Source organism: Cydia pomonella, chromosome 18, assembly GCF_033807575.1.
Source record: "Cydia pomonella isolate Wapato2018A chromosome 18, ilCydPomo1, whole genome shotgun sequence".
Lineage (NCBI taxonomy): Eukaryota > Metazoa > Arthropoda > Insecta > Lepidoptera > Tortricidae > Cydia > Cydia pomonella.
The window spans coordinates 12,861,226-12,886,892 of record NC_084720.1 but is presented as its reverse complement, the minus strand read 5'-3'; the positions used below and the strand labels follow the sequence as shown (position 1 = coordinate 12,886,892).

At 35.6% G+C, this 25,667-nt stretch overlaps 1 protein-coding gene across 1 annotated transcript in view; it reads right to left on the bottom strand.

Annotated features, from left to right (window-relative positions):
- The window catches only part of LOC133527506 (uncharacterized), a 72,075-nt gene extending 51,060 nt beyond the window's left edge, over window positions 1–21,015 (bottom strand). The window contains exon 1 of the mRNA XM_061864544.1: window positions 19,326–21,015. The gene's annotated coding sequence lies outside the window, so the exon portion shown is untranslated. The remainder of the gene's footprint in view (window positions 1–19,325) is intronic.
- Between the last annotated feature and the right edge of the window lie 4,652 nt (window positions 21,016–25,667).

The following is a 25,667-nucleotide window of genomic DNA, read 5'->3' as shown; positions in this document are numbered from 1 at the left end:
GCCGCGTTTATGATGCCCATGCACTCAGCTTGGAATACCGCGTTATGGGCTCCTAGCGGAGTGGTGATCGACATGTTCAGGTCTTCTGAGAAGGTTCCAGAGCCCGATCCGCTGTCTGTTTTGGACCCATCAGTGAAGATTCTCAGCTCCCGGGGATTGAGTCCTTCATGATTGTCGTCCTCATATAACTGTATTTTGTACCTTTTATCGGAGATAGCTTGTTTGTGAATCCGGTCCGTGCCTGACCTAAGCACTGGAAATTCGTCATACACCTTTTCCAGGCATTTTGTGTGAAGAGCTCCTGTGATGTTAGACCATATCTTGAGGGTTCGCAACCTTACCGCTGAGAGACTGGCCTCTTGCTGTATGTGTAGGTGCAGCGGTGGAAGGTTTAGCATGACCTCCATGGCTGCAGTCGGGGTAGACCTCGTGCAGCCAGTGGTGGCCGCGCATGCGAGCCTTTGAAGTCTTTGTAGTTTGTCTCGTACGTTGCCTAGGTTTGTTCTTGGCCACCAAACCAGAGCACCGTAACAGAGTAAGGGGCGGATTATCGTCTTATAGAGCCAGAGGGTAATTTTCGGGTTGAGTCCCCACCTCTTACCAATCATCTTTCTGCACTGCCAGAAGACAACTCCCGCCTTGTCTATCCGTTTGTTGATGTGGTTGTTCCAATTGAGTTTATTGTCGAGAGTTAGTCCTAAGTACTTAACTTCATCGGACAGCTGTAGCTCAGTTTGGAAAAGTGTTGGTCTGGTAAAGTTGGTCGCACCTTTATATGGGACAGTCAAAATTTTTTTCGCGATTTCGGAATTGGTCCCATAGTAAAAGTTGTTAAGTATGACCTATAAAGTCGCTGCGCAGAGTATGACTGGTGGTTAAAAGTTCACCCTGTATAAAATTTTTAAGTAAAAAGAAATATGTACCTACCTATGATTAAGACGAAAAAAGAGACTAAACGTCGAAGTAAGGTAACATTATTGTGTCTGGTTTTTATAATTGTCATTATAATTTCAGTAATTAAAACCGATACTCTATAAATTCCATTCAATACGTATCGTAACAGTCACCACAGTTTCGACTGGTAAAAGCCAGTTATCGTTACCCATGCGCAAATAAATGAGTGTAACTTCATTGTTTATTACTCGATCTGTATGTTTTAAGGCTCATTATATTCCTTGATAATGAAGCAATATGTTTTATATTAAACAAAATTTGCGAAATGCTAATATTTACGGAGATTTTTACAAAATAAAAAATAATAATTTTATAAAAAAACTGTTTTTTGTGATTATTTTTTTTCCTATAGGTTTCACGTAAATGTTTGTAGAAAAGGAAATAATCTCCATAATATAAGCTATTATTTGACACCTCGATGATTAAAATCGGTTAAGTGGTTTTCGAGATACACCGCCAAAAAGAATAGGTCCGGCCGCCATCTTTGTGACGTCATTACTATCCCCTCCACCATTTTTCCGCTTTACTACCGCATGTACGGTGATCAGGAGAACTGTCCGAACACATTGATACCGGTTGTGGGTAAGGCCGAGCTGAGTCAATTAAATCTGGCCTCTGAGCGGCTTGGCGACCGTACTAAAAAGTATGAAGTATGTTAGAATTCCTAATTTTCCTAACACCATTGTAATTGACGTTGCTTGTCTAGCTTTAAACATAATTCGCAATAGATTTCGTCTGTCTTGCGGGATTTTTAGTGTGCTTAAAATCAAAACACAAGTTATTTTTCATAGTGGTTACAGGCCACGTCCTAGTGATTTCGATGGAATTTGCTATATAGGGGTTTTCGGCGGCGAAAAATCGATCCAGCCAGGTCCTATCTTCGCGCGTTTTTGTGTTTTTATGTTTTCCGAGCAAAGCTCGGTCTCCCAGATATTAATCTGTAAATCTGTCTATTCTAAAAAATGGGAAATCAATAACTAACCTAACCGAACCTATACCGTTTATTTAAGGTTCAAAAGTCAAGAAGTTCTTGCTATTAATATGTCTTTCCCAGTGATACCTGCCCAGTGCCCAATTACTACAGATTGATTAATCAATAAGCGTTGATTTCGTGAGGAAGAGAGTTTGTGAATCGCTACTAACGATAATGTATATAATAGGCAATGTTTTTATCAAAAAGTACAATATTGGTTTTTAATTCGAAAGTTTTGTTGAAAGTACGAGTAAGTTGTGTTAAGTTGGTTGGTGATTGTTATTGTTCCGTATATTAGCTTTACATTATCTGCCGCGAACATTGCAGAGGTAAAAAAATAGTAATTTTCCAATCAGCGGTCAGTTTCTAATTTGTAATAAATAATGGTTGCATTTCTCCCGTTCTTGATTATTTATCTATTGTGGTGTGTGGAGTGTCTCTCGTGGACACTAGACAGCTGTTTAGCAGAAAATCATTGTTTTTTCAAGCATTGCAAACATTGGCATAATACGAGTACCTGGCAATATTTAGGAAGTTTAGTTTTCTATTAATATAACATTTTCTTTACTGTGATCTAATAAAACAGACAGATATTAATGTATCATATCAAAGATATTGTTCGTCTTAAAAAACAACATACAGTCGCCATCAGATATATCGGGGCGGCCGAGAAGCCTTGGCAACAGCGGTGTGTTCAGATATTTGTGAGCGCCCTGGCCGCTCCGATATATCTAATGGCACCTGTACCTCCAGGGAGCACTTGGATGCGTGCCTGTCAATAAGAATTGAGTAAAATTTTAAGATTCATCTTTAATTTTCCTTAATTATTATAGTCACACTTTTGAGTGAGATTCCCTTGATGTCATACTAATTTTTGTACTTTTTATGCTTCGTTTTATGATAGAAAACGAAGTTTTTTTATTGCACTTTTTTTTGCAAACTGAAGTGTTCTCAGTGCGTGTCAACTACTAGTAATATTTGTATTAGATGATCGCATAAACTTTATTAAACCGAGTGCGTTTACAACGGTATTGTTGCGGGTTAATGTGTACTTGTGTAGTATTGAACACACAATAGTGCATTCATTATCAGCGCGTTTGCACACGCGTTTTTTGCCTCAAGTAAAAACTTTATACAGTAGAACCACGATAAGAGGAACTTTGTTGAACTGATTTACGTTTTTACAAAAAAAATGTTCTTTTTCAACTTCAAGCCTTTAACCCCAAAACATATCGTTGTAAATAATTATCAATTACGAGGAAAGTATAATACAAGTGTTTTAATACAAACTACATAAGTAGTTTTGTATAGAATTCTTCTGTAATATGTATTTGAATCATATTTATAAAAGTTTGAAGCTTCCATACGGCCACGAACCACGAACTAGACGCAAGTGTAGCGTGTAGCGCAGCGAGCGAAAAATCAAGGCCATTCATATATTGCGCCCGATGTATTTTCCGCTCACCACGCCGTGCGCCGCTTGCGTCTAGTCCGCAGCCTGTCTAATTTTTTTAACTGTGCCGTTTTAAGATTCCTTTTACCGAAGCTCTACTGTATAGTTTGCCTGTACGACCGCCGCCGTCGGCGTCTGAGTTGGCAACAATTTCGATGTCAACTTTTTCACACGAGACCCTGCAATCTACAACGAGCTTCTTCGTTTTTAAGCACGGAAAGACACTTTGAAGCACAAAATGGAGCACTCGTAGCTTTGTACATGTAAATAGGTTTTTGTATTACCTGATAATGACTAGGAATATAGAGTACTTTAGAATATAAAAGGTAAATTGGCTAACGTTAACGCTACTTAAAGAGACAGTAAGTGCTGCTATTTAAGTATTCACGCGATTTGTGCTTGTTTTCTGTGATTTCCTTTATACTTAACAAATAAACAGAAATACTTTCAGTAAAATCATAAGACTTCAGTGAACACTGAGAATAAAATGTTTGAGCAAGAAAATAATGTACTAACATGAAATCAACGTAAGGTTGCATGTATAGGGGCTTTCCACAAAAAGGTTTATTTTGATGGGGACGTGACGCGTATGGCACCGCGTACCTTAATATCCTGCAGTAATCTGTATCATATAAGTACCGTTGAATTGAAAGCTAAGTTATCAAACGTTATTATGCCAAAAATCGGCTTTTTAGCTTTATCAGAAATGTAAAAAAATAGCGTCCCGTAACCGACACTTTTATGGAATCCCTTCTGACTTCTCTGGAACATCTGATTTAATTATATGATCCAATCGTCTTAAGGGTCCCCAGTAAGCTCGGTTCTCCATACAAACGTAGTTACGCTTTCATTTACAATAGGATAAGATCTACTAGTCTAGTACTAGTCCTGTAATTAGTTTATGCAGCTTCAGAATAATACGATATTGAAAAAAAACAGCGAATTTAAATTTGTCATACAAAACTTGTTTTTGCTATATTCCGTTTTGTTTTATAAACTGGAGCTATATGAACTAATTACATGACTAGATATACCTCATATCGTTGTATGTGCAAAGTTTCATTACAATCCAACGCGTATTTTTAAAATGAGAACGAAACTCTGTTTGTATGTGAAATTCGGCCGAGCTTGCCGGGGACTCTTAAACTAAGAAATCACATTGTTGTTTAATAGGAATGTCACACGAGAATATAATAACATATGAACATCACACGCACTGGTGCTAATTATTCCTCTTATGAAATCAAGCGTATCGACTCGCGCGAATCAGTGTGTGATGTGATGTCCGTTTACGAATACATAACAACTTAGTTGATACAGATCTCTAGGTCGCATCAGATGTATATGCAGTATTTTGGTTAGCTAATAGTTCAGTGGATTGGCAACCATCAAGTTTGGTCAACATTTTATATGATGTAAAATTTACAAAATATTATAATAATTTTGGCACATAATCCTTATTAGTTTACAAATCATACTTTTGATTGACGACATTTAGTGTGAGACGCTTATCGCTTAAATAAATGTTAACTAATTTAGTCATCAACCATTGGCGCGTGCATTTATTTGTCCATGTAATGTATTGGCGTGGCATGAGCAAGACGTAGGCGCAATGATAACAAAACGACATCATTTTGATGTCAAAAATGGTCAAAATGTATGTAATTTTATTATTTATTTAAACTTTATTGCACACATAAAGAAAAATGTACAAATGGCGAACTTAATGCCAAAAGGCATTCTCTACCAGTCAACCATTGGGTCAAACAGAGACATTTGTGTATGTTGGTGGTAATTTTGCTTTCCCGCTGCTCTAGGTTACATTTTAACCAAAGTTTTTTTTACGATTATCTTCAAACGTTTTGCTTGTTCAATGAGTACTACATATTACCTCTATTTATACTATAGCAAAAAAATGCTGGCAGTGTCACAAAATCATGCGGTTTCATTCTTCTTCACTTATTTTTGGTATGCTTGCGCTCTGTAGTTATGCAATGGCAATATATCATTCCTGCTTAAAGTAAAACCTTGTCTTGTTCATTTACTTACTTTCTTTCACGTCCTTTACTTGCCTTTATTTGTTACATCCAGCCAGTTTCCAGACAAACCCCGATATGGAAAGGAGTGTGCTCTATTGAAAGCTGTCTTGAGTAATATTCATTTAAAGCAGCGTTCCTGCCTATAACTGGCTTTATTGGCTGTGTTCAAGCAAAATACTTGACACGTTGAATATGTCACATCGAAAGTAAACCCGACTGATTGGAAAAAAAGATATTTTCTGTCGTTCTCATAATTTACACAACACTCTTATGACCATGTATACCATAAACGGATTATATATACAGAAAAGAAAAAGTTGCTTTGCTTCCCAATAGTTCGTTTGGACAACTGACTCCCTTTTCCTTATTATATCCATAGTATCTACAAAAACACCTTTTACGCTGCTGCGTCTGCTGCATAGATATAAGATATGATCTGAGGTCTGCTGTGGTTGACGACCGAGCAACACCGAACCCTAAACTGATGATTTTTTACCGAAAAGAAAGTAACTAATCCCATTGTAATTGTAAAAGTGAGTAATATCTCACTCAATAAGCACCGTGACATTACATTATTTTGTTTAGTTACCATGATGACGATACTGATAAGTATCATTAGATTCATTAGTCACGGATTAGCTTGTGTCTTCGCATTGGCTGTCAGTCAGACAAACATTAGGTCTATAATAGAAAACAAAAGTCTTAAAAGTCAATGAGTTCTACTTAGAGTTAAGAAGAAATCTCAACTTTATCGGAACTCTCATAAAAATAATTTTGCAATGACCCCAATAGTTGAAGATTAAATCTTTATTAACAACAATAACAACTTAATCCTTAATATAAAATATCAACGTATGTATATAACGAGACAAGTATTATATTCAGGAGACATCATTGTTTAATTTGTTTCCTAATACAATACTCAATTAGTCATGTTCATTCAACACAAATAAGTTTTTCTCTTAACGTCGGGCCTAATTTACGCTTTTGTCCGTTGCTTATGATGATCGTTGTCTACGAATGACCCAAAAAGCGAAATATTTTGATCAACCCCAGACAATTTTGATAAGATCAGACACTTTTGATAATACGGTTCAGTAATTATACTCTGAACATTTAACAAAATGATAAAATATAATACATTTTCCGCAGTAGGTAACAAAGCCGCGCCGCCGCGTACTTTACACACGGTACACTCATAAAAAATGTAGAACAACCACACTTAGGTCTTTAAGAACGCTATGTATATCAATTAGGATTTTTACAATTTCACGCGATGCAATATTTTATTTTGGTACGGCTATTTCTGAAATTCGAGCCGGAGCATAAACGGCGCGCGAATTTTCGTCGTCTGAGAAAGTACTTGTTTAAGACAGTTTAGTTGCTAAATCACGCACGGTCGAGAGTTTTAAGAGAAAGCAGTGCGACAATTTTATACTATTGCCACAATCACAGTAATGTCACCGACATGTGGCGTTCGTGTGCGAAGACGGCGGTTTTAGTCGCAATTTGCTGCAATTCCGTATCTGTCACATGGCGACGCGGTGCAGCCGTAATTGAGGCTCTGAACGATCCACAGGCTATATATAAGTGTTTATATAATGCCACAGGCTCCGTAATCACAACACGCCAATACTCTGATGCTGGAACGGCAATTTGTAGAAAGACTTTTAAATTGGACTTTTCTTAGACACTTTTTCACTCTTTTTTAGATACACGAGCGTCTTCCAAGTGTATAATGCGACGGCAACTAAACATACCTCAGATCTTAGATCGTTAATTTGTAAACAATTGTATTTTATACAATCGTGATATAACAGAGAGCTTTTCAGTCAAGTAACGAAGCTTGCTGATTTGCCTTAATAAGGTACGAGATTGAAAAGCTTGATTATATAACAATTGTATACAATAGGTACTTTTTCTACGAGTCGTCTAAAATAATACTTTCTTTACTAAAAACGTAAATAATTAATGAAAATTGGTATGTATCTCAGTAGACAAAAATATAGTACAACAGGCATGAACACCCGACCCGAAACATAGTTGACTACATACAGCGCATCGAAATTAATTTTATAGTTGCGTTGGAAGCTATATAATTATATAATACATGAAAAGTACGCAATTATAGTTTGATTTGGTATACGAAATCTTAATTCTACCATCACAGCCGACGAGTAGATTTTTTTAAAAGTGTAACTGAAATAAACTGTTCTCTTTGCATACATACGGGCGTCACTCATTTCCGCGACGTTCCGATCGCAATCATTTACATTTATTAAATACTTCCAAATCGCGACAAGGTCACAAGGATCATCATGTCAAGGCTGTAAATTATTTAATGCGTTCCATATATTAGCCAATTCAATTAACATAAAATTAGACAGACATTAATATGACAAGTCTTTCAAAAGTCGTTACAAAACTGAATATATTTATAACAATAAAAATGAATGGAATGACTAACTTAATACCTCTTTCATCTCTGGTGGTAGATATTTAAACAATAATAAGAGTGATAGACAACTACTTCAAATGAGTATTCAATGAAAGGCGGAACAAAAAAGATAGATGGCAAAATAATAGCTAACAAGTTGTGCATCTAGTAAGTGAGTAAAACTATGATTTATCACACTTGTTAATCTAATATCTATTAGTGGGATGTAATCTATGGCTGTGCTTTATGAAAAGAGCTGCCTTCACCTTTTTTTGTCTAGTGACTTATACATCAGATGGCATAAATTTTAATTAAGGTTATCTACTGAAAGTCGACGCGGCGCTTTGAATGCTAAGATGCACATATCATTAGAGTTCTTTCTTCGCTTAATCGGACTTTAAGGAAAATTTTGATAAGCTGTTTTAAAATCGTGATTAGGGATTTATAGAAAATCAATCTCAATTTAAGTTCGTAATTTGACGTACGTTTTGAAACACACTAAACCATAATAGGGCTTATGATACCACCTGTGCGTTCTGATTAGGGTAAGGAAAATAAATTACAAAAAGAAGACTAAGTACTTACAAATAGATTGAGCACCAGTGGCGGATCGTTATACTTTAAACTCTATTCTCACCGGCTTGTCTAATTTCAGCCCGTTGAGTTCTTTCACGATCGGTTCATGGAGAAAAGGTAAGCAAAACTAGCTCCGGGTTCACTATGAATATTTGTGACGCGCCGCCACTGTATGAGCACAGAATCTTCCGATTAAATCTGAGTGAATCACGTAACCTACAGGCCGTATTCAGCTATACGTTAATCCAATACCAATTATTAATATTTGTATACCTTTCGTCGTCATCTTCTTCTACTTTGTACTAGTATTTGCATTTTTACTTGCTTCTAACGTGATCATGGGAATTCTCTTTCCTGTGGCTTTTTTTCGGTACGTATTCCTTTATGCTAAAATATACTATAATGAAACCTCCAGAACGCGGACATGCGAATTTACTTCTAGCCATTTCCTCGCAGAAATATGACAGGGGCTTCTGGTCAATCAGATGTGATGTAAAAAACCGCATGCCTTGCGCACACGCCCGACGACATAGATCGCGTGCTCGGAATCATGCGCAACTAATGGTCCACATTTGTGGTTAGACACACTGCCTAGGATATTACTTCAAAGCGCAAATGCATTGAACGTTCAAGCCAACCAGAATAACTACGCTTTCTGATTACGTGTAGTTGTTACGAATCTTAAGTCACATTTACACTGGTTTACTGGTTAGCAAAAGGAATGCAATGCCGGCATTATCTCGATAACGTAATGGATCGTGCGGTAATGCATGTGGCGAAAAAATGCGATTGGTGATGCTCCATATGTGCGAGACCAATGATTGTAATGGCTTTGTCGAACGAGCCGGCTTGTGGTCGGGCGGGTGCTTAAGTATAGTACATTGTATCACTTAGGAAGCTAAATGGTCTATTTACTGCCAGGTTGGCCTAAGCCAATTATAATTAGGTTTCCAAATAATACTTATGGCTATAGACAAATTAAATTATTTGAATGAAACTGTTACAACTTGTATTTTTTTACACAGATACAGACGATTTAGGTACGGATGACAGACGGGTAGCCGAGTGATTTTAGGCATCTGCCGCGATTGAAGAGGACGCTGGTTCGATTCCATCCTCGGGCACTGGGGCCTTAGTAACTTTTTCTTTCGTATATGACATTTATTTCAGTTCACCTATGGCTTCATTCGCACAAAAATTCGAATTGACGAGTTATCTTAACAATCAAAACACGTTTTCGAAACGGCTAATTGGAGTTGTTCGTATAGTCGCCATTTGAATCCGGATATCTGATTTTCCGTTACAGCTATTCGAATCGTACGTTCGATTCCTACACGGCTTTCAACCATACGGTTTCTAAACACAAATACAAATCAAATAGATTATGACATCAAGCAATCGAATGGACATATCAAGTGGTAGAGCTAATATTGACACGGGTTTCCCGAAAACCGTAATTATCCACGTAGGTAATTGTTTAGAATGAAATTCAATCAAACTTCTGAATAAATTAAGAGGTAATAAGTGATATTTGGTTAGTAAGTACTAAAGAACAAAGCAGGTATTAAATACTAAAAGTGTTTTCTCTTGTATACGTAAACGTACGGGCAAGTTCGACGGCGCTCGGGTTGATCCATGCATCGCAGATATGTTCTCTTTACAATTTGACTATAGCTAAAATGATGCGAAAAAAGATAATTCACAAGATTACCGTGTTGTCCTCCAAAAAAATAAAATAAATAAATAAACATAACAATAAATATTTAGTCCTTTTAGAAGTTTTAGATGCATGAACGCCATGGCATTTCCGTTATGGGTTTTCGTTTCGATACCATGGATGGAGAATGTATCACCGAGCTTTGCGAAAGTAAATACTACTTAAATAAATAAATATTTGGGGACAATCTTACATAGATCAACCGAACCCCAAACTAAGCAAAGCTTGCACTATGTACAAATTCATATTCGTTGTATAATATGAATTTTTAGAGATGGGATTTTTAGGCTTGGGCCCTAATCTGTTAAACAAAAGTCTTTATTTCTTTTATTCATTAAAAAGCAATTTTACCGTCCTATGTATATGGTTCAGCTCATTCTGTTACCTGGTCGACGCGCGACCAATCGTCCTACATTACCCAAACTCGTTATCTCAGAATGAGCTGTTACATAAATTTGAACCTTAATACTATCACGATAGTTGCTTTTTAACGACACGGTTGCTTCTGCACGCGCCTAAGACGCATCTCCATAAAAATAACAAAGGCTTTTGTTTAACATATTAAGGCCCGAGCCGAAAAAATAATTTCATAAAATTCATTCTATACATTTTTTACAAATTATCAAAAAATCTTAAAAACAAACGGTCAAAGCATTAGTTAATATAAATCAAAGTATCGGAAGAGGCAAATGGGGACTACGTTTCTATGAAGAACCAGTCGTTTCTTTTCCTCCTAATAGGACAGATAGACTTATAAAACATATTCAAGATCGTGTAAATTACCGACGATAAAAATAGATAACAGATATACAACATTTAACTTAAATTTCACAATCAATAAAAATATTCTCATCGACCAATATGCTCAAACGAGACAATAAATCTGCAAAATAATATTTTAGAAACAAACGGATGGTTCTCAGTTTTATTAGGATATTCATCGTTTAGGTCTAAAACTGCATCAGTATCATAAAACAATTCAAATATACAACTTAAAGATACTATAAAAGAATACGAGAATAGCTGTTAAACGTACGAGTATTATTATTTACGATTTGAAGATAATATTATCATCTTACCAACGTCAACTATTTTAGCCATACGAGCATGCGTGAATTGAATACTTATACTGTTTATTTTACAGATATTGACACCATTTATTAGGGTTCCGTACCCAAAGGGTCAAACGGGACCCTATTACTGAGACTTCGCTGTCCGTCCGTCCGTCTGTATCTCATGAACCGTGATAGTTAGCCGGTTGAAATTTCTACAGATTATGGTATTTCTGATGCCGCTATAACAACATATACTAAAATCAGAATAAAATAAATATTTAAGGGGGGCTCCCATACAACAAACATATTTTTTTTGCCGTTTTTATAAATAATGGTACGGAACCCTTCGTGCGCGAGTCCGACTCGCACTTGGCCGGTTTTTTTTTTACAGATAAGACTGAGTTAATCTAGCACCTAACGTGTGTTTTTTTGAATCACCGGTTTTATATTCTGGCCCAATAATTTTTTGCAAAGCTTCTTTTAACACTTGACTGGTATCACTCAGAAAAAATATAATAGGTATACGATTTTTTACTGCAATGTTTCAAAAAGCGTTATAACTATGAGGTATAATATTATACCTAAGTAACTGTCTTGACGCATGACGCGACGACGCCTTTTTATATACCACCCACGTCTTTTTCAGTATTTCTATATACATTGCTGTTCAAGGCTAATTCTACACTTTCAGGGATAAAAAAATAAAAAGCATATGACATAATAATCAAATATCACACTTCTCTCTCATGTCACGCTCGGGTTGAAATTAAGTAACTTTAAAAGACTCCCTGTTTGATTAACAATCACAATTAATATTACAATAATCTCAATTGCACGAAGTGCCGGCATTAGAAAAATTCAACAATACTAACACATATTTATATCCGTGTCTTATTGTTAGGTACTTGATCTTTTAATGGAATTCTCAGTTCTAACATCTGACACATTTCCCGCGCATCGCGCCTTAGGTTTTTTTTAACGTTTATAAAAATACATATGTCGTTTAGCCATATGAATGTGTCTCTGTAGACTTAGAAATACCTTCCAATGACATCCAAAGCTCTTAACTATTACTTGCATGTTTTAATATTTTGAATGGAACGTGTCTTATTTTGCTGAATAAAAGAATTAACATCACGGTGCGTAGACAAGATGGCGATCGTTAACGCTCCGTAGCGAACGAAACGCAATGTCTCTGGAGTACTAATATGGAAGAGTGATAGAAAGAAATAACTACGCTTGTCTATGGCTATGGATTTTGTTTACACACCCATCCCGCGTAGCCAACACTCGTCAACGCTCAGACATTAAATTCACATTCTATGGGACGATAACCCTTCGCGCCTACATTTTTTAAATTTGCCGGTTTTTTCTAATGGCGTAAATGGCTTGACAGACTATAATAAAAACATACCGCTAAGACTCGTGCCCAATGTTATTATATTCATAAACTTCATAACTTAATATAATATCTATGAATCACGGGCAAGATGCGAGCGTCTATAAATTAATTTAGATTTTACTAGTAGCAAGTAGCAACACTGTCGCAAAATAATCAACTGTAAGTACGTAGTAATTTCCTCCATGATAAATTATTACGAAATAGGGAAGTACAGCTTTTGTAGCAAATTATACTATAAATATGATTTTTTACAATGTAAGGATTATTAATACCGTGTTGAATCTTATCAAGTCTTGTATTAATCATACAAGTCTTGTATGCTATGAAAAATTGCTTGTACAAACACTTTTGTACTTTGATAGTCATTAGTATTCACGCTTAGTTATGAGTATAATTAGCTTTTAGTCTGCCGAAACAAATATTGATCTAATAAAAAAATATAAAATTTAGTAACGTTTATGTAAATCGGCCAGATACTTAACAGTATAATTGTTAACTTTTGCATAAAAAAACTTGTGATAAACTATTATAAAAAGTGACTTCAATAATATATAACATAGGTAAAGCCAATGTTCACATCATCAGAGTCAAATAAGAAACAAAAAACATTAATTATTTTGCGGATCAGGACCTACTATGTACCGACCTAGTCACTAACCCCCTTATTCATAAACGTGTACTAAAGTTACGATGCCGCTGATCATCGTTTGTCCCTTTCCATCAGACCAATACGTCGGAAAGGGACAAACGATGATCAGCGGTATCGTAACTTTAGTACATGTTTATGAATAAGGGGGTTAGTTATTAGTACTACGTAATAAAATCTTATTTGTAGAGCCATAGGAGTTTTTAGGCGTTCGAAGAGTAGGTAACATATTATTGTAGGTGACTGTACCATGCATGTCACACAAATCACCCCCGCAAGATCTGCGATCAGTGACATATCATTATACCATGATACAGCTATTTATTACTCCCCTGAAACCGCTGAATCATCTAACCGCCGATTCACAACGAAGCACATCACACAAAAAGCCAGTCTAATTATGACCCGCAATCCCGCATATTTGTTACTAAGATAGAGGTTTACTTATAGTGGTTGATATCGCGATCTCGCCCCGATAACGGGCATGTCACACCGGCTTTGACAGTTACTATTTACTGGTCATATGGTCAGCAAAAGCTGTAAAAGTAAGCACCTACGTCAATCACCGTTAGATATGCCTGGTTTTGATATTGATCTCTGGCACGTTAGAATTTCACAGTTCTCGTATGTGGAAAAGGAGAATGGTGAATTTGGTTTATGGCCCCGTGAGTTCAGGTCCGCAGCCGAGCACTGAGCGGACGGCCGTGCTGATATCATTGTGGTTAATAGTTAGTTTTAACAAAAATATGAAAGTAATCGATGAGTTCGATCATAAATAAAATAACGCAATTTTCATGTTATATATGTAAGCTTATACACCGTGGGCCCATATAACCCGACAGATTTTTAACAACGCATATCTGAGCTTATAATTATAAGGATAAAAAAATAAACTAAGTTTTGGGCAAATTCGGCTGATTTTTTTTTGTATTTGTGTGTGTGTTTTCTGCATACAACGTACTATGTCTTTTTACATCTTGGCGGAAAAAAAATTGTTACGAATAAGCTTATGTGCAAAAATAATTTAAATTTTTATGGTGCGTTTTAGACCTATAAGTCTGCGCACGAATTCCGTGCAAGGATGAGGAATGTTAGGAATGTCGTCATGATACATGTTTATGTTTTTTCTATAGAGCGAAAGTTGCTTAATCAGGTTTCAAATCGATTAAGTTACTAGAAAAAGAACTCAAGATTGCTATTTATATTTTTGGCAATATTATGTTATGATATATTATGAGATTATGTATTATGAATATTAAGATATAAAAAAGAGTTACTATTTTTTTTAAACTCTGGTTGGCTAAACCAAAGAGAATTTGGCGAAAGAGTAGCGACGTAAATTTACTGCCATCTTTCGACACTAAATTAAAACTTTTAGAACGCCATTTGACTTTGATCCTTATTTTTTCACTGATATGTGTTCAATTTGTTAAGTATCGAAAAGTGGCGCCAACAATAACATGCTAAAAAATGATCGAAAATGGAAAATATTTAGATGCGGAAAAACATTTTTTCTTTTTGTACGGACGAGTACTTGGTATACTTCCCTTTTAAGTTTATTTTTTTACGTAGTACTTATGTAGGGACATTAAAAATCTAAATGAAACAAAACATGCTTTCATAACATTAAGCAACATGATTTCGTTATTGTATGACTTCGGTAAGTCAATTTTATTTCCGTATAAGCACTCGTATCGCACTTAACAACTCGTACTAGTGATATCTTTATCTAGAGAAACGGTAGGCTACAATTAAATGCATCTATGAATAACCAGCGTCATTCCTAACACTTGAGCGTTGGCGAGTCAAAAGCTCTGGAAAACTTATATTGATAATGTGAAAAGTGTGTAGTGAGGAAGCTATTTAAAAAATAGTGACAACGACACGCGGCGTAGGAAAAATAGGAAATTTTATGTGACAAAATGTATACTATTTGACATTTATCAGATGTCATCTGTCAAAAACTAATGACTCATAATCACTAGTACGAAGTGCGTGTTGGGGGAACTAGGTAAATGCAACGATAACGACGTGGAAAAATTGTGAACATTAGTAGGCCAAAATGTTCATGCTATTGACAGATATTTAGACGAAAGTGGAGTACCCGTGCGAAATCACCTTTTCATACAACCGTGGTCCTCATTTTCCTCTCTGGGTATTTACATTATTGAAAATATTTTGACAGAATTTGTTGTATATCAACCACACCTATGTCCCTACGTTTGATTTTTTTTTTTTCAAAATTTTAATTATTATAAAAGCTTTTTAAAAAAAATTATGAGATCTGTTTTTGCACCTAATTTTTACAATAATAAAAAAATCGGAAAAAGTCAAACGTAGGGGCATAGCTATGGATAATAGACATCAAATTATGTAAGTAAAAATATTTTCCATAATTTCAATATCAAGAGAGGAAAATGGGGACTACGCATGTATAAAGAAGCGGCGGTGCCCTTTCGTCTTAACTGTCAAAAAAAACTACTCAAAACTATGTATTTCGCCACCTCTGTCACTATGTGCAATACCGATAGAGATGGACATATTGGAGATGCACGACCAGTTGCCAGCGAACTCGACTCGCGTGCGCTCGCGCAAGGCCCACAATACACGGCCAAGCTGGATTAGACCCGACGCTTATTATCAGATCCTCGGGCAGTGTTACAATTACTTTCAATACACCGTAAGCCGCGAGATGAATTAATAAAGGGATAAAGACATAGCTGACCGTATCAATTACATGGCGTATTAGGGCTCGTCGCCATGGGCGTAATTTTTTAGGGTTGCCGTTAAAATGTATGTTATGCCTTATTATAATAGAATAAAGTTCATCGGTGTAGTTGTTTCGTCGGAAATTTGATGTTGAGCATCGAATCACTACGATTAACTGATACCATCATATAATTAAGTAATTTTTTTAACAATTTTGATTAAGCTAAAAAGCCGATATTTGGCATGATAACGAATATAACGATAACTTAGCTTTGAATTCAACGGTATATTATACAGACATCTGCAGGTTTTTAAGGTAGCTGCCATACACGTCACGTCTCCAATAAAGTGCTTAGACCAGGGGTTCCCAATCTTTTTCAACATGCGGCGCAGTTACAAGTTTAGTATTTTGCAACGGCGCCCTTGTAAATTTAAAATCACGGTCGAAAAAGAGTGACACGACGCTATATTATTTACCGATGCGAGCGCTCAAATAGGTACCCGCGAATATTTGTGGTTTCGGATAATGATAGAACTCACGGCGCCCCTCTTTACTTTCTACGGCGCACCAGGGCGCCGCGGCGCACACTTTGGGAACCCCTGGCTTAGACTTTTTTGTGGAATGTCCCATCAGAACCCATAAAGTACTTCGTTCTAATTTTGCCTCCCCTATATGCTAGAAAGGAGTACTCGTAATTTTAAGTGCGACTGAAATCATTCATTCCTTAGTCTTTCTACAGAGTTAATATTTCCAATAGACAAAAATCTATGACAGACAAGGATAAACTAATAGTTATAACCATTTAAGGGCGTTTATGAATAACAGCAGTATTTCAAAATTCATATAAGTAGGCGAGAATCGCTTGTGCAGCATTAAATGCCGACTTTATATTCATTCGCGTTGACTACGCGTAAGTCTTCGTTTGTCTTTACCGGCTTTTGTACAGCTAACAAAGACCCATGTAAGGCGATAAACCAAGCCACTGTTATAATATAAGTATATGTATATATCTGTGGCCCTAGTGAAAAAGGGTACAAGTTTCTGGCAGTTTAGGTGTATAAGGGCATAAGTGTTACGTGGAACTTACACCCCTTTACACCTGCGCTGCCAGAGACTTGTACCCTTTTTCACTAGGGCCACAGAATTATATATATATATATGTACTTGCTCAACATTGCCTACAGTGCCAAGCAGGCTTGAAAAAACATTGGTTCTTTACCAAACAGCTCTCCATATCTGATTCCTAATTACTTAATTTTAATTAAACTTAGTAACTAAATATAGACAACCGTTTTTTCCGTTCCGTTTTTACCCAGGCAATGTTTGGCATGGTAGACAATTTTGAGCAAGTTAACAATACCAAAAGTCAGACAAAACTTTGTATTGACTTTTACTTACTAACGACTATAGTAACGTACTTAATTCGAACTTTCGATAGCAATTCATGGCAAAGGAATATATGTGCTGTCGTCGTTGTGTACCGATCGCATATGTCGTGTTCATGACGCGAGTTAAATGCGTAGTGATAGCCACGACGCGTGCTTGGTGACATGCGATGCGTCATCTTATCTCTTGCAATTATTGTATTAAAAACTAGCATCATGGGACAGATGCCATTACACGTTAGTTATTGAAATACGATTTTTTACTTTACATATATCTAATTATAAATTTAAGGCTCTAATTTGTACTGTAAGTTTATTTGATTGAGGAATTTCTTTGTTAGCATTGACTATATGCGAAATGCGTGGCGGAAGAATTTATAACGATTATTGCGCTAAGATATATAGCAAAAATATGTATCGTAGGCTCATCAAATCTGTCAAATAATTTTCCTACTCCTCTACTGTTATCTGTCATTTATGCATTCATTAACACGAATATAAGAACATACATAAAAGATTTCAAGAAAAGTCTATATTGTCTATTCCTCATAAAAGCTCTTGTGCTTTTATAAGCTATAACGTTACTGCGATTAATGGCTACCAACCTAACAAAACCAAAACGAATACAGTTTTAAACTAAGTGCATTGATGCCAACTTACAAAATATTCATTTGGTTGCATAGTAAAAATAATTACTTCATAAGTCAGAAACACGCATGTGACACCCGTAATATAGCAACACCCATAGACTACGAAGACCGCTTAGCGTTGCTTGTTAGTCTCCGTAGGCTACGGTGGCCAAAATTGAGAAAAAACTGTCCAAAAAATTAATTTAGCAAGTAGCAAGTACCAGGGCATCATGAGTTACGAGGAGGTATCGCCGACCGGCCGGCCGGCCGCGGCCCGGGGCGGGCTGGGCGCGGAACAAGGTATGCTCGCGCGTCTTGGCTATATACTTTTGCTGTAATTTGTTTACCTAAATTAAGATTTATTTTTGTTGACTCGTAGGAAAAATATTGTATGCAACGTTGTATAAGTAGGTCAAAAAATTCTCGTGGCGTATTCCTTTACAATGTTCGCCTACGCCTTCGGCTCCGGCTCACATTGTAACTCACGCCACTCGCCTTTTTTGACCCTTCTTATACAACTGTTGCATAAAATACTATAATATACTCCACCGGTCGCCAAGCGGACGCCAGTCTCACGCAAAGAGCCTATTATGTACTTTTTGATTTTATTGCGTCTGCATAACAGTCATAACAGATAAAGTTAATTTGATCATGCAGAGAAAAAAATAAAGATCCATTTTTTGCATTTGGTATCTGAGCGTCTTCATTTTAATTAGAACCAATATCATTGCACTTTCAACCTCTAATTAAACGGGAATTCTTAACAAGACTTAATAATAATAGTATACCTATATGCGAGTGTTGTATAAAATGCCAGCCTTTCGTCGTTTGATAAATAAATAAATATTACAGGACATTATTACACAAATTGACTAAGTCCCACAGTAAGCTCAATAAGGCTTGTGTTGAGGGTACTTGGACAGCGATATACAGAATATATAGATATTTATAAATACTTAGAAATCACCCATGACTCAGGAATAAATATCCTTGCTCATCACGCTAATAAATGATAATAATATATTAAACGCTTGATAACGGGTCAAGTTATAATTTGATTGGTTTTCCTCCTTGGTTTTTGAAATATAAATTAAATAGTTACCCACATACAATTTATTCATTTCAATATCCACTATAAAATTGTGATTGTTGTTTGAGTAGGTACTTACAAGTAATACCTACTGCCAGTAGCTTGTTATGAAGAACCACATTTCGGACGCTTGACACCGTCTATTGTACATGCGAGTGTCCGATTCTTTGTCATACCTACGTTTCTTTATCCATGCAATAATATTTTTATTATTTATATAACTGGATACAGTGTCCACATTTGGATAAGTAGATCTTACCTTAATACTTTCTTGTAGTTGTCATGGTCTCTGCGATCTGGAAAGGAAACGAATATTTAATTAATATATTTACGTATATAATTATATAGCTACTTACCTATGTAAATTTAGTAATAGATATATGCTGTGGCTTGTGCCTGAACTCAACAAGAGTGATTTAAGTCTTATCGTTCTTTAATGCACTAAGTTCCATCTCACCATGGGATTCCCATTTCCGCGTCTAGTTCTATCCTTTAATTTCCATCCCGTTCAAACCAATGGATCATATTTCATTAATATTTATACAACCAGTAAGAATCAACACTTCAGTACCTTTTCATTAATATTCAAGTAAACAGTTAAGTGCTTTTAGCATGACACGTGTGTTCTATCCATTGTAATATAACTTATCCATGCTTAATTGAAACCCAATGGCAGTTGGACCCACAAACCATTCATGGTACTTTATTAACAACAAACATCTCTGTTGACTCTTTGACCGGGTGGTCGTTATTTACCAAAAAAAGTCGTATGTACGTCGTCTGGAAATAGTAGAAATGTCTTTATAAGTCCTGAGCCTATATTTTTTCTTCTACACAATTTTTACGTATGCAAACGATGTTAATTACTTTAATTGCGCTTTCGTGTCATATTTAACATTTAAAAAGTTTAAGTTTGCTTTTATAATGAGTCCTGCCATTCATAATAATCAGCAATACCTAAAGTAATTTACTTAGAACAAATACTTAATATGCGCATAGTTCATTCACTTAAAAAGCGATGATGAATATAAGCTTTTGTTCTTGCTTTTATGTCTTATTTCTTAGTGTTTAGAGGTGTTTTTGGGTTGTTAGGTAATGTCGTGTGCTTTATGATTGCCGGCCGGTGCGATATGGTAGGATGGTGGCCGCTCGACCGTGCTAATAACTGCCCAAGAATTACTTTGCTAAGCTTGCGTGGCTAAGGTTGCTTTGCTTCCTTATTATAGAACGGAAACAAGATTAATTGTTAATCTATACAATCATAGGTTTATGTTAAGATACATAGTTTTTAATAACATATGCTCAATTAGCTCGCTCCAGTACGCGTGTGATATATCGAAGTTACCAAAAATAAGTCTGCGTTTTTGTATGAGAGGATCAGGTAGCAGAAAATTAGATTTTTATGTTTTTTGTGCAAAACGTCAAAAACCTGGTTTATTATCCAATATTAGAATAAAAACGTGCTTGTTATATTTTAATTTAAATATGAATTTACTTTAGACAATATTATAGTACAGTCAGCATCTATAGTAGCGGATGAAACAGCGCGCCAAAAGTATCTGATATTCCGGATAACTTTTCCAAATATAGATAATTCCCTAAAATTTACCTTCAAAAGTATATCTTTTACAGTCTAAATTGTTCTACATATATAACGATCAACTTTTGTTAAGCTGTTACAGAATGGTAGATACTTTTGAAACCTTGTTTGATCCGCTACTTTTGATGCTGACTGTACCTAGGCGTGTTCTTTTATTAGGTTACTGTTACATTCCAATAATGTGAAACATTATTTCTAACAGTCAGTCGCATTATGATTGCCACTCGATGTTGATACAATAACACATGCTATTATAACAAATCAAACTAATTCCAAGATCTCCTTTTCTTGTAAATTGTAGACACTGTTAAAATGTACGCACCCACTTTGATCATAAATATTATTATGCTTTCACCCAAATATTGCAAAATTGTATCTGATTGTCGACTGACTAAATTAAACCTTAATAGAGACCAATGTAAAAATCGCTGATTCCTTTTGTTGGTACATTTACCAACGAGTCATTACTCTTGGAGTCTAATGAATCTAATGATACTAGTTCCTACATTCAAGTATAAACTGTTGGACGATCATAAGGGTGACATGACAGTGTTCCCACAGTTGAGTAAATTCACAAACCGCACCGACGCAAAGGGCAACGCATCGCAGCTAATATGATGTAATGAGCGGCCGTGCCACGTCGGTGCACTAAACCGTTTAAAATATTGCAGGTCTAGGCCAGAAAGCCGTATGTCACTGGTAATTACGTGATTATGTGACATTTCGAGTTGTAAGTTGATGTTGCGGCGCAGTGTGAGTATAGTGTCTAAGTGAAATAGTAGAAGATAAGTTTTTCTATATTTGGCCCTTGAGATTTAACAAGATAAATATTGTAAGTGCGATATGTAGTTATGTACTCGTAATACCAAACTAAGGTCGGTTTGTTAGACCCACGCTTTTACTATAACCCTTTGCTATTTACACGTAGGCTTAGTGCAGGAGAAAAACAATTGGGTAAGACAAATGTAGAAGTTTTGAATCCAAATTATACATGTTACCCCAAATCTAGTTTAGTCCCGGTTGTCCTACTTTACTTCACAGAACACTTTAAATACAATTACTCAGAAATTTTTAAACATAAGCCTATGATTATTTTTATTAATATTGAAATGAACACGTTTTGCATAATGAGATCAAGTGACAACTAAAATGCTAATAGAGTATGATAATAGCCGATAGTCTGACCCTCTCGCAGTTCCTGTGAGGGGAATGGCAGGTCACAAGTTAATTCACGCACGTGGAATGATTTAGAGATTGCTTTTAATGTAATGATATTTACGTACTTAATAGTGTGTTGGTTTGCAATAGTAAGAACTGACCTGACTAGAAGTTCGTGTCATCCACGATAACGCAGATTTGTCAAATCCTGTAATAACATGATAATATGAGTCTATACACGCGTTGTCGTGAATGTCACGATCTATATTCCCAATAAGGCCTGGTTTCCCCTCTGGGTTTCCTAACGTAGATATCGCAGATATCTGACATCAATCTTCCGATCAGATGTCAAATGGTAGTTGGATTCGTAAAAAAACATGCCTGCTAAAATTTTTGGAAGCAAGATAGAAGAGAATAAGGAATGTAAAAGAGACTTCTGCAATATAACATCTCGTTTTCTCATTTAGGTATACAATTTCACAGCAACTGTTCGCCTATACAGACAGACAAGTATATTTTTTAAGAGCAAATATAAAACATTTCACTTCTATAATTTTCAATCTTTTCATGTAGATAAGGGACATACCCCAGATGTTAGACTGTAGATACAAATGTAAACATAAATTGTGTAATGGACGATGATCATGTAGAATCCTAAATAAGCGTAGCAAAAAAATGAATTGCATCCTCAACTAATATTTAAATATGTTGTCAGGTCTATTACATTATGTTTGTACCTTGGGTCACATTAGCAATTGAAATTATGTGTAACTTATACTTACATAAATATTAATATTATATAACATAAAGCCCTCTATAGTTAATGACTATTTTAATATGTATAATATTGGTCCTTCGTGCTATCTCACACAAGTAATTTTATGTTTGATAGTGCGTACTTTATAGCAGTGGGTGCAAATATAGTCATTAAAGTGCAACTTTACTGATATAGCGGGCCACAGAAGACGCTGTGCATTTTCATACTTTGTCACTTAATGCATTAAACGTACTTAAGTATTTATGTATACTACTTAATACCTGTAGGTTTCTATAACATTTTTATTGTTAACGATTCTAAATATTCTTATGAGCCCAAATTCTATAGCTTGTAATTGTAAAATTCTTACAGCCACCATTCGAGTTTACCATCAGACCATCTCAGCGACGCTATATATTTTTGCATTGTCATCCAACTTTCACAATTACGTATACTATGCAATTATATGTTAATACTAAAGTGAACACCTAAAAATTGAGTAAAAAACTTTGTTATGAAACGGGGAGACTAAATAAAAACAAACATTGTCAACATTGTCTGTGGTCAGACTATACTCGAACTAAAAAGTATGGCTACTTTTGATGCTACTCGTAATACAGTCGATAAAATCGTCGAAAATTTCACTTATTCATGTAAAACATATGTTAGTCCTTAATTGACGGATTCGTATGCGCAAGAGATGTGTCTGTTCGTGATTTTCGGTGATATCGGCTGATGGAGCAATCACATCACGATCGTTTAGTTACAACAGAGGCGTGCCACGATTTTACTGTACAATTGGTTGTTTTGATTTGAGACTGAATTTTAGCTGCATAGTAAACATCACTGGAGAGTAGAGGTAGGTATGACAATTATAGGTAGAACACAGTCGATCACCAACCAAATAGACTTGACAAACGCCAATATTCATGTTTTATGGAGACTAATGCTTAAGAATCACGACTTCATGAGATCAACTACTACGATCCTTCATATTTTTTTAATAATAATAAAAATGGAAGAGCCTCTTCGGGCGAGATTCGAAAATGCGGCCTTTCGGAATGTCACTGCCGAACTTTGTATTATCGCTTGCAAGGTGTTGCTGTAAAGCAGACGTCTCTCTTATAGTACAAAACCTAGTTACCTACTACTACTATATAATATATTGCGCAACCAGTTGCGGTACGAGAGTTTTTGACGTTTTCGTCCTTTTGATGTAGCGATTCCTCGTAAAGACGACCAAGTGGTTTTCAAGACGACCGAAAGAGATTTCAACTCTGTAACTGACAGACTGACCCATAGAGAGTGAATTATAGAAATTGCGGACAAAATTCAAAATCTCTATGCAAGAGGATTGAAAATTTAAAACTCCATATAGTGAAATCGCCGGTTTACTTCCAGCGGTCTATTCTTTTACATCACCTTTTTTACTCTTAGATACAGTTTAAGAAAAATTACTGGTAGATGTACTAGTACGTACTCACGATATCCCCATAGATGATTTTATACTGCCTTTGAACAAACCTTAACTTTGACTGTGTGTAGTTACCTCACCCTTCACCATTTTCAAAGATGGTCATATTATGCTTAACATTATGTTATGGGCAGTTTTAGGTGTTTTAAAGACTAAGCGAGAACACACTAATTCTGCGGTTTGCTTCATATGTAAATTGTATAGTGTTTGAACTTAGCGGCGGTATTTACTTAGCATAAAACTGAACATATTTAAAATATACTTATAGTTAAACCTTTGGAAGTTTACTACCTATGGCGGCGGCTTATTCAGTGTTGGGAAATATAAGTAAAAGACTTACTGGAAACGAGTCTTATAGAAAAAAAATCTGTTCGATTAAATGTACCTACGTGTTGACTGGCGACTACTTCACAGTAATTACCTTAATTATTTTAAATACTGAAGTAATTGGCTGATCTTTCTTGGTCGGGGTTTCTAAATTCCTAATAATTTTACTTGTTTACTGTCTGTTGCCGGATTAAGTACTTCAAAGGGTCACTTCACTGATTACCGTTACCTATTTACAATTTGTTCTCGCGTAAGCACATATTGTCTTGTCAAGGTTCCTGGTTCTGTGGACCTGAAAATCTCTTCATTGTTCGAAGGGTTCCAAGTGTTTCAACAAAATGTCTACAGAATAGGGATGATAATACATGTTGAATTTTAGTACATAATCTAAAGTGGGGAAAAAATTAGGCATCGCGATAAAAAGTGGAGATGTAAAAACAGTATTCAAACGATTAAACGATTAAAGTGCAACTAATTTTAAAAATATTACAATATTTTTACTTGACTTAAAAATGAAAAAAAAAAAAAACATACTTCTTTACCATTAATTCTTTACATTTTATTAAAAATATACTGTATGACAACCATATTATATAATTCAGCCATACCATACAAGTTAAATACAGAGTATTTAGCATGTATATTTGTTATAACGAGTTCCCGAATTCTCGATATTTCGGCACAGTTGCACATGCCATCTTCCCGGAATAATTCCGAAACAAATATACACAGTAAATACCCCGTATTCGAAAGTATTTGTCATACTTGTCTTAACGCAATATTTTAAAGTTAAAATTCCTAGATATTTACTTGTTATTTTATTATTACACATTACGAGTGTACACGGAAAGAATCTGCCGCCCAGTCACTCTTTTTTTGGAAAATAAGATTTTAATCTCAAAATACAGAGCTCTTCATAAACTATTACCATCGTATAATAATCGTATAATATTTTTATCACAGTATTTTTTTATTTAATATACTCTGGTCAGGAAATTAACGTACATTTTCACTTCGTTCCACACTTTAAAAACGCGATCACTCAAAATGTTGCTAAAGTGACTACTTAGACATGTTACCATTTACCCTTAAAATTGATCCCACATACACTTTTGATCATCACAAGGAACAGGAGAAATTTACAAATAATTACATCTAGCCTATTCTATACAAGTACTGTTTGTCCTATACGTAATCGAACATTAGACTTGACACTTAGTAGTTAAACACACACATCGTGAACGATCCTGACGACATGTTTGCTAAAATATAATGAGCTGTTTCA